Genomic DNA, 11,069 nt, shown 5'->3' on the forward strand with positions numbered 1-11,069 from the left:
TGAGTTCTCTATAACATCAGTACGCGCCTCATCACCCACGCATCTCGAACCACTTTATGCTTCCTAGACATTAGGCTTGGGAGCTAACGCGATGGTACGACAGTTAGAGTTAGCGCCTGGCAGGCGGCGAATCTTATCGAGGAGGATAAGCTCTTATTCATCGGAATGTCTACATGAAAGTCGCTGACCTTCAGTTCCTATCGTTCATCTGAGGAAGTGGGACGAGGAAGCGCTATGATTGCCTATTCCGAGGGTAGCTTTCCCCAAACTCCGACCGCGTCAGAGATCGGTAGGGTGGCCCTTGGTTCAATCCATAATAATAGTTATAGGAACAGTATTGGGCAGACACACTAGGTGGAAAACAATGGCATAAAACCTCGACCATTAGCACATTTTCGGTAAAGATGAAGTGCTCTTCATTAGGTGGCCTTTTAGAAAGTACACGATCGACCACCTTGTCTCAACAGTGCATACAGATTTCAGAGTATTTATCTTGTTTATTGACTGCATGCGAAGTATTGCCCTCGACGCATGTTTCAGCAGTTGGCAGAGGGACCTTCGAAGAGCTGTCGGATCCTCCGTAGCTTACACTTCATTACCAAAGATGCGTTGTTCTCATTACAAACTTAGCGCTACTAGGTGAGTGTAATATATTCAAGCCCGTCGTGGCGCTGTTCTACCTCTGCGATACCACGGCGTACTAGCTAATGGAAAACTCGTCCGAGAAAGTAACTCAGCGTGAGGAGTCTTGACTTCTTACGGGCCGCATTTAGGACCTAAGTATACAGAGCCAGCTAGGAGCTTCAGCAGTACCTCCCTAACATCATTGGAATATCTGAGGTCATACGTGACGACCTAGGAACAGCTCGATTCTTATGTCCCCATAAATACCTCCTAACAATCCTGCAAGCTCTTATATAATTTTCAGTTAATTCGAGATGTTTGGCCAATACCAGTTACATTGTGTGGTTTTATTTAGCTATGTGAGGAAACCGGAGAACCCAGAATAAACCCATGCAAAACAGGGGGAGAACATACACACTCATTCGCATATACTCACACATTACAGACACACTCACTCACTCTCACACTGTGCAAAACCTCCGATTAGAACGGTTGGCTACGTAAAGTGCAAAGAAAAGAAGTTCAACATACAAGGCACGAGTCTTACCACTGCACTGCCACCCGTAACTAGAGTGCACCGCTCCAGGTGCATCCACAAGGGCAAGGCGGAGAGCTACGTGGACAGCCTGATCCGCCGGCTCGAGCAGTATTCCAAGAACCTGGAACGCCTGGTGGAGGAGCGCACAGAGCTGTACAAGCGCGAACGCGACCGCGCCGACCACCTCAACTACCAGCTACTGCCCAAGTAAGCGTCGCCAGCCATGCCAGGCGTTCATCTTTCACCAGAATCGCGGCTACAGACCGCATTAACCATCAGCCATGGTTGATCCGCTACTGGATGAAGGTATCCCATTCCCACCACCACCTCGCACATTCCCAACAATTTCAAGATTCTGACGATCCATCCCGCACTTGCACGCGAGATGATTTCATCGCTCCATCTCCCATTAACCTGCATGCGTTCTCTGATCCGCTTGTTCCTCTTTCTGTCTCTCTGTGCAATTCCAGCGTGCATCTCTCCGTGCCTCTTTGCACACTTTTACGTTTTTGTTCTACATTTGTTAATTGCCGGTATGACGCTGTCTCAGAGCGATGCAGCCCGGAGCGTGACCTCGGTGCGCGGTGTCCCCCGCGCAGGACAGTGGTGCAGGCACTCAAGAGCGTCGGCTCGTGCAGCCGGAGCTGTTCGAGGAGGTCACCATCTACTTCAGTGACATCGTGGGCTTCACAACCATCTGCAAGCACTGCGAGCCCATGGAGGTCGTGTGCCTGCTCAATGACCTGTACAAGGAGTTCGACTCCATCGTTGACTCGCACGATGTCTACAAGGCGAGTGCTCGAGAAGCCACGCTGGCCCTGCATTGCTGCCGCAATCGCTTCTCTGCAGACGCGGAGGCCTCGAGCCGATGTTGCCACTCACAGAGGAGTTTTCAATTCAGCCACGTAATTTATCCGGTCAAGATTTGCCGTTAAAACCCTCCGTTATCCGACACAGCCAGACAACATGAAATTATCACGTGGTGTACAAGTGTTCACACACCCAAGGGTGGCTGTGAGAATCGTTCCCGAGCTCACCACCATTACAACGCTTGTACATCACGTGAAAAGTTGCATGGCTGTGTCAGGTGGTAGAGAGTCTTAATGACACAACTTTGGTCAGATCATCACGTGACCAAACCCAAAAATCAGTCAGGAATCGTCCATCGGTGTCAGCTCTGGGTTTGCTGGTCGACGTGCAATGTATGCCAGGTATGGGTCCACTCCTTGATGCCATTCCCCCCCACCCACCACCACGTCCATCATATTCTTCCTCTTGTACCCTTCTGCCTTTGAGGGGTGGCGATAGGGCTCCCTGTGAGATTTGCACAGCAAGTACACACTCTTCCGTCTTCCCCTGTGTTAAACCAGCATCGTGCTATGGCAATATACCAGTTTATTTACCCAGGAAAGCCTCACTGAGCCTCAAGACTTTTTTCCAGCAGGGTCCTACTAGGTTATTGCATTCGGGAGCGACACTTGCTATGCTTTTCCCAATTAAATCATTTTCAGTGTCATTTTTGTAAATTTATCAATTTGGATCATGACGCAGGCACATAATGGCCTATCCTTCAAATTCTATATTTTATTGTTATTATTCCCATAGTGTTAACCAGGGACGCCTGCCGGATTGGAACCATGAGCCTCTGCAGCAAGCAGTAAATGCGCAACTGCTGGGTCAAGTCACTGCCTCCCTTATCTATCCTGTTCCAAACATCCGCTTGAAACTCTGAAACACAAGCACCTCCATCCTTCGCATGGTTCCCTTTTTAAATCCTTTATATTAAGTTCACTTGCTTGCTTGCGCGCGTACAACCGTGCAAATCTTTCGGTCGTTTTTTAACCCACTTCCCGTGATCCAATCGAGCTGACATTTTGCACACAGACTAGTTGTGCGTGACAATCTATTTTCGTGAGAAAAAAAATTCCAAAATTTTACACTTTTTAGAAAAAAATAAATTATATTTAATTATCAATTGCTTAATGGTGGCAGGCAATCATCTGACCCATAAGTGGCAGCCATCTCAAGCCAGAGGACGAGAGGACTCTAGCCGCCACGCATATAAAGGATTTATAGTGAAAAACTTTGTTTTTACGGGTTAATTTTTTAGTGTCCAAGCCTCACAACTGTGCAGTCGCATAGAACAGCTGAGGCGTCCTTGCCTATACACATTGGGACAGCAAGCCTGACTGCTATTGAGACAGAATATCGTTGAAACCCGTGGAACTAACGCTATGAAATAATGCGCTCGCACAATGCAGGCCGTTTGGCTGATGTAGGACAGGACCCGCTGCCCTTTGATGCCAAATTAGATTTTATTGCGCAGGTGGAAACAATAGGTGACGCTTATATGCTGGTGTCGGGGCTGCCCAAGCGCAACGGCTGCCACCACGCCATGGAAATCGCCAACGTGGCCCTGGACATCCTCGCCTTCATGGGCTCGTTCCACATTCAGCACCTGCCGGGCCTGCCCGTCTGGGTCCGCATCGGCATACACTCAGGCAGGACACATGCACATGCACACACTGAGTCAGCACACACATCCATTTGTGTTGCCATCGCACCTGCAGAAAATACAAAGATACACTGCATAGACTTAACAGACTGTTGGGGCAATTGCTGTTAGCGATCACCTTTGAAGGCCGGCATGGCATACGAGGAGGTGGGTGGCCAGTACCACGCCCGACCGCCTTTGTCTCCTGAGCAGCGATGTTTACACACTCCACCAGATACTCATTTGAGGCTGAGTTGACCTAGGGGAGGCCCCGGACTGGTTCAGATAATCATCATTGGTGTTGACCATGAGAGGGAATTGAACTCAGGTCGCCGGGTTTGTAGCGCAGAGCACTAACCGCTGTGCCACCACTCCCCACTATACTACCACTCACAAACTTCAGCAGGATACAAACCGCCCCCCCCCCCCCCCATGCATCACACTCTCAGCCAGCACACACACCCATGCCGGCCTATACTGCAGTAGGTGGAGTATGTACGTATGTTGAACTTCTTTCGCACCATATGTAGCCAACTATGCCTTGCAGTACACGCTGTTGTAAGTGGAGGTGCGTGGATGACCCAGTAAATATGGAACGTTGGACCAACCTTGGTCCAAACACATGCCAGCGTTGGCCCAGCCTGACGTGCTTAGTGGGGATGGGTGGACATCACTCACTCTTGCTGGCCGCTGCTACGTGACTCTTTGCCAGGAAAGTGTGCGGCGGGGTGGTGGGAACAAGATGCCCCGGTACTGCCTCTTCGGGACACTGTCAACACTGCGTCTCGCATGGAGTCGACGGGCTACCGTACGTGCCAATGGTGGCTCCCTATTGAGCTCCGTTAATCACTTCCCCGGCTGCCGCTGTAAACGGACGTTCTGTGCAATGCGGTGCCTGTTTTACTGGTTAGAATATGTTCATGATTCCGATCGTTAAAACGAACATCTCTAGTTTATTATAAACACCTGATTGCACCTTACATCTGCGTTTATGAGAGCTTGGAACGCCTGTACTTGCTTATGCTCTCTCGCCACTTGATTTGTATTGCTGTCATGTCAAGGTTGGCCTTGTACATAATACCCTGGTAGGCTGAAGTTTTCACCTGGTAACACAAACTCTGACCGGGCCCAGTTCCTGCATTATCAACTCGTCGTTATCTTTCTGTTGTAAATGACGCTCTCGGTGAATGTGGAGATAATTGATATTTGCGTTCACGTTTAATCTGTCTGAGCATCAGGAATTTGCGCCAGAATGGTTTTTACAATAAACCCAGCAACACAAAGTCACGTGTCACACTCAAATAATTAAACTTGTTTGTTAAATGTACTATAGCCATTGCGGTGACACGCAAATAAATCAGAGAGCAAACGCAGAGGAGCTGCTATTATTCCCAAACTACCTGGGTGAATCACCACCAGTAAACTACGCACGCCATGATTAAAGTTGTAATATTGTCATGATAAAATTGTGTTCAGTCCTCATGTCGATGTACATGTGAACTGCACCTCAAGACGCAATGGGAGATAGTGTAACGCCTCCACGAAGCGTCCCACAGAAGAGCGGGAGGGCAGCGAGAATCCACACCGGCAATGCCCAAGCTTTGTGGTCCTATTTCGGGATGTTTGGCCGGCTCTGTTAGATGTGGATGAAGCCGGAGTAGCAAGAGAAAACCTACTCATGCGAGGAGGGTAACAATTCTCCTAACAGTGGAAATTAATCCGCATGCTGCGCTGCAATATTCTGGAAAGCCAGGAGATGGCGACCAACTCTCGCTGCCTCCAGTCCCTGGTTACAGGACACGTGCAACACGGCCAATCTCTGCCCAGCCGCCACGCTCAGTGATAAGGGCACCCTGGACTGTGTGTGTGTGAAGCTTACAGGATCCACGTAAGCCAGTCCACTGTGGACACCCTCAACGCACAGCAGTCAGGACATCAGTTCACGTGCCGCGGCATCGTCGAGCTGAAGGTGATGTGGCACACGACCTGTGCGTGACACGAGTGCTACATCCACAATGGAGGTTTCTTTGGGTTAGATCGCGTAAATATAAATGTGTCGTTAAACCCACCACCACCCGACACAGCCAATTAGTAAGGTTTGTCACGTAGACAGAACATGCAAATTCGTTACTAGTACAGCACACCGGTGTGTTGGAGAGAAAATCTACAACATCTCCAATCAAAATTGAAAGAAATAAAAAATAATTTTAACCGTTCCTATAGCTGCCGCCTTAGTGCTGCGTGGAAGCAAATCATCAAACAATACATTGTTTAAATGCATGCCTACAAAGGCCACCATACTTCAATAGGGATTACCGTTGGTACGGCTATTTTAATACACAAGATCAAAATACTCGCATAATGCACAATGTACGTTGCCTCAGCAATCTCCCCCCCACCCCCCACTTTGCGCAAGAGTGCAGAAGCGTGGTCACTACATCTACGCCTCTATAAAAGGAACGAAACAGTGAGACTTCTCCACAAATCTGGCTGTCGCCTGATGAAGCTAGTTGTAATTCCTGGCGAAACGTCGTACTCAGATTGTAAATATTGTGGCTTGGCTCTCCAACACACTGGTTAGTGCTGTACTAGTGACGAATTGGCCACGTTCTGTTTACGTGACAATCCTTACTAGTTGGCTGTGTCGGGTGGTGGCGGGTTTAACGACACATTTATATATTTACGCGATCTAACCGTAAAAAAACCTCTAATATGGATGATATTGGTCGCGAAAGCCTACTACGTGTTAAGCTCAACCCATAGTCATTTAAATGCATTATAATCCCTCCCCCATTCCCACAAGTAGGGCTCACTAGTGACTTCATCACAGTTCTCCCTCTATTTAAGGAACGAAACAGGAGGATTTCTCCACAAATCTGCCTGTCGCCTGATGAAGCTAGTTGTAATTACTGACAAAATATCGTACTCAGATTGTAAATGTTGTGGATTTTCTCTCCAACACACCGGTGTGCTGTACTTGTAACGAATTGGCATCTTCTGTCTCCGTGACAAACCTTACTAATTGGCTTTGTTGGGTAGTGGTGGGTTTAACAAACACATTTATATTTACGCTATCTAACCCCCCAAAAAATATATATTATGAATGATATTGGTAGCGAAAGCCTACCTGTTAAACTGGTGCTACAGCTCCCCTATTGATACGGTGGCTCCATTAACACGGCGACTCTTTTTATGCGCACAGGAAATGAAAAATGCAGCCGCACTGCTATTGTTGTGGAGATTATAGGATTGACACGTGATTGACACGTGATTGACACGTAACTTCCGATTAGTGCACGATTGGCTACGTACAGTGCCATAGAAGTTCAACATACTTTACATACATTTGCAATGATATTTATTTTAATTGCGTTTTGACAGCTTATACATTATTTTCAAATTAGATTGCTAAATAAATGCATTAATATGAATAACACGTGCCGGAAATACTTGTGTTTATTATTCGAGAAAGTGGTTATTCTGCAATGACAGCCAAAGGAGGGCATGTGCCTGAGAATGACCACTGTGGAGACGCAGCCGTCAGCTCATGCGCAGATGCGTCGCAAAACCGCAAAGGATGATGAGAAAGTGGGACGGGCCTTTATGCAGCAATGAATAGATAACGGCTGTTCATGGTCATGATCAACTTTGTAAAGTGTTCTGAGCCTGTGTTTTCAGGGTCGGGGGCTAGAAGTCACTTACTGGCTGGTTGGACGAAAGGGTTTCTTCAAGAAGCTGCCCGAGCCTCCCAAAGCGTGTGTACCGCACTCCTCAACACCCGCGGCAGTCATTCTACTGGACGCGGGCACGTCATGATGCATGGGGATTGCTGCCTGTCTATGTTTGACCCAGACGGTCTGGGATTTGGCACCTGCTGTGTTAGGGTGGCAGGAATAGATTTTACTAAGATCTGGTGGTGGCATTAAACTAAAACTATGAATGCTTTTTATTTCATCAGGTAAGGCCCACTGAGCTACATAGCTCTTTTTAGAAGCGAATTTGCCACACGTATGAAGCGGCTCATCAAGTGGAAATTTATAGCAGTCAAATACTGAAAGCGCATATTTCTAAATGTGGAGGGAAAATTGGAGGACCCAGAAAAACATCCACACAACCACAGGTTGGGATCGAACCCACGGATTTCTCCATACATGGCGAGGAAGTTAACATCTCGCCACCATGGAGCCCCATTGTGTTGAACGTCATTCCGTGAACTGCACAATATCGATAGATCTATATTCTTGGGTCTTTCGGTAAAGTCATGTAGATAGGTTCAAAGAAAATAACAAAAGAATAACTAAAACTACGACGTTTCGATCGCTTGTGCTGCTTTCGAAACGTCGTGATTTATTTTATTTCTACCTACGTGACTTTACCGAAATAACCAAAGAGTATGGATTCCTTTAGTCACGAAAGCTTTAAATCAAGATTACTATCTACGTGACTTTACTGAAAGACCCAAGAACATGAATTCCTGCAGCAAAATCGATAGATCTAGCCCGACTGAGAAACATGTCTGGGTTTGGTCTGTGTGAAATCTGGCGACCCTCTGCTTGACCTTTTATCCATTGCCTATGGGAGCATACGCAGTACTTCACTTTCAAAGCCTCGTGTGCACGAACGTCTAGACCACAAATGAACTATTCTTCTTCCACGCGTTTGTCCCTCTCATGCTGTCCTTGCCAACCTTCTGCATGATGTCCTGTCCTGTGCCATCTCTCTTTCAGCTCCTCGGGCCACCATGTCCGATTGCTCCACATCGCCCCCCACCTCTACTTCTGCCTTTTACTTGATCTCTTTACTTCCACTTGCATCACTTGCACCTTCTGACCCACATCATTTTCCTGTTGTCTCTCCACATGGCCAAACCACGCCAGCCTTTTCTCTCTCATCTTCTCTGTGATTTCTACCACCTTGAGTCTTCCTCTCACTTCTTCATTTCTCACCCTGTCTTTCCTTGTTAAACCCAACATCCACCTCAACATCCTCATCTCTGTGACTGCCATAGCTTGGACCTCCCTTTTTCGTGTGCTCAAGCAGCAGTCGGCCCCATGCAACAGCACTTGCCTCACCACCGTCTTGCACACTTTTCTCTTCAACCAGACTGGGACCGTCTTATCGCACACCACACCGGTCATCTCTCGCCATTTCAGCCATCCAGCCCTTGTTCTCATCTCTCCCTCTAGTGATTCATCAGCACTACATCATTACACCCAGGTACTTCAACTCATTCGTCTTCATTCACTGGTCACTTCCAATTTACAATCCTCCTGCATTATTTCTACTGAAATGTGCCCCCATGTACTCCATCTTTGTCCAACTGATCCTCAACCCATTCTCTTCAATCTTTTGGACCCAAATCTTCAAATCATCGTCCACTACCCCTCTGCTTTTACCGCATAGCACAATATCGTCTGCAAACAGCATACACCAGGGGGCTCCCTCTGAATATCTCTCGTCACTGTGTCCAGCACCAGGATGACAAGGAAAGGGACTCAGGTCGGAACCTTGCCTCACTCCTGCTTTTACTTGAAAGCTCTCCGACACCCCACGGCTGCTCCGCACGTGCACTTTCTCTCCTTCGTACATATCCTGGATCAGCAGGACATATACCTCAGGAATACCTCTTCTTCTCATACACCATCAAATGAGCCCTCGAGGCACCCTGTCATACGCTTTCTCTAGATAAATAAACACCAAATGCAGGTCCCGTTTATTCTCTGTGAACTTCTCCATCAATACTCTCAGTGCAAAGGCTACATCCATTGTTCACCTTCCCTGTCTGAATCCAAACTGACTCTCGCCAATATCCACCAGCTTCCTCAGTCTCCTTTTTATGATCCTTTCCCATAGTTTCATGGTGTGACACTCATCATTGTTATTCATCTGTAGTTCCCACTCTTGTACATCACCTTTCCTTTTAGAGATGAGAACCAATGTACTCTCTCTCTCTCCACGCATCCAGCATTTTTTCTCCATCCAGATTTTCCCAAATAGTCCCATCATTATTTCAACACTCTTCTCTCTCATTAATTTAAACATCAATTTGAATCTCATCTGGCTCCGCTGCCTTTTGATGTTTCATGCTCACCAGAGCCTCCACCACCTCTTCTCTGGCTATAGTCTCTGCAACTACTTCAATTGTTTCATGTTCCTCGACCATTTTGCGTCTTGAGTTTTCCACATTCAGCAACTTCTCAAAGTACTCTTTCCATCTCTCTTTCTCTGGTTGTTGCCAAAGGGTAGACCATCTTCTAGCCTTCTTTGCTGTAAAACGTCTGGTAGAGTTGTGCAAATGCCGTTGTTTTTGCCATTGCTACCACTCGCTTTGCCGCTCTTCTCGCTGCCAGCTATTCATCTAGATGGCCCTTCTCTCTCGTGTTCTGCCACTTCTTACCACCATGTTTCCTTCTGTTGCATCGGTCTTTCTTTGCTCACTCCCACTGTACTACCTGCTGCTTTCAGTATTCCACTCGCCAGATGTTGCCATATTTCATTCACTCTCCCACTAGGCCTTATGCTTTTTAAGTTCTCCATAGCTTGCCTGCAGACATTTTCTTTGTCATTATTTAGTCACCACAACTTCACCCTGCTACAGTTATTTTTTCTCACCTTCCTCTTCCTAACTCCTTTCACTACACAGTCTGCCACCAGTAGTCTATGTTGGCCAGTCACACACTCTCCAAAGATCACTTTGCAGTTATGCACTCCTTTCAGGTGCTTCCTGCTCATCGGAATAAAATCTATCTGGCTCTTCACCTCTCCACTCTGGTCGGTCATCAGATGTCCCTCCTGCTTCTGGAAGTAGGTATTCACCACTGCAAGATCATTCACTTTAAGATGTTTTTTTGTTCATGTTTTTGTTTTTTGTTTGTTGCGGTTGCACCCGATTCAAGAGCTGAACGGCTCACAGGCTATACCTAATAAATGAACTTGAACTTGATTTGTCTAGGCCATTCAAAGAATGTCCTCTCCTCCCTCATTCCTACTGTTATATCCGTATCTTCTATCCATCCTTATTTCTTACCACTCTTCCATTTAATTTTGCACCAATCACCACTGCTTCATCTACCAGTAAGCTCTGAAACTCCTGGTCTAAGCTCTCCCAAAGTGCATCCTTCTCTTACCAACTGCAGCCCATCTGCAGGGCATACGCACTACACTGTCCAGTACCAGTCTGACTATCATCAGTGTCATTCACTCGTATGATTACCACCACCTTTGTCTTCATCTCCGTACTCAGCACAACTCCAACCCCATTTCTCATTGCTGTTGGTCCATGGTATAACACTTTAAACCCACAGCCAATCTCTCTCGCTTTGCTGCCTTTCCATTTTGTTTCCTGGATGTATGCGATGTTGACTTTCCTCCTCCTCAAGCAGCCCACTAATTCCTGACCTTTTCCTGTCATTG

General features: G+C 47.1%; 1 pseudogene; it reads left to right on the forward strand.

Moving 5' to 3' along the window:
* Nucleotides 1-508: 508 nt before the first annotated feature.
* On the forward strand, nucleotides 509-7,472 carry LOC121852686 (annotated as a pseudogene).
* Nucleotides 7,473-11,069: the final 3,597 nt, after the last annotated feature.

This window comes from Callorhinchus milii, unplaced genomic scaffold (assembly GCF_018977255.1).
Source record: "Callorhinchus milii isolate IMCB2004 unplaced genomic scaffold, IMCB_Cmil_1.0 Scaffold1038, whole genome shotgun sequence".
Classification (NCBI taxonomy): Eukaryota; Metazoa; Chordata; class Chondrichthyes; order Chimaeriformes; family Callorhinchidae; genus Callorhinchus; species Callorhinchus milii.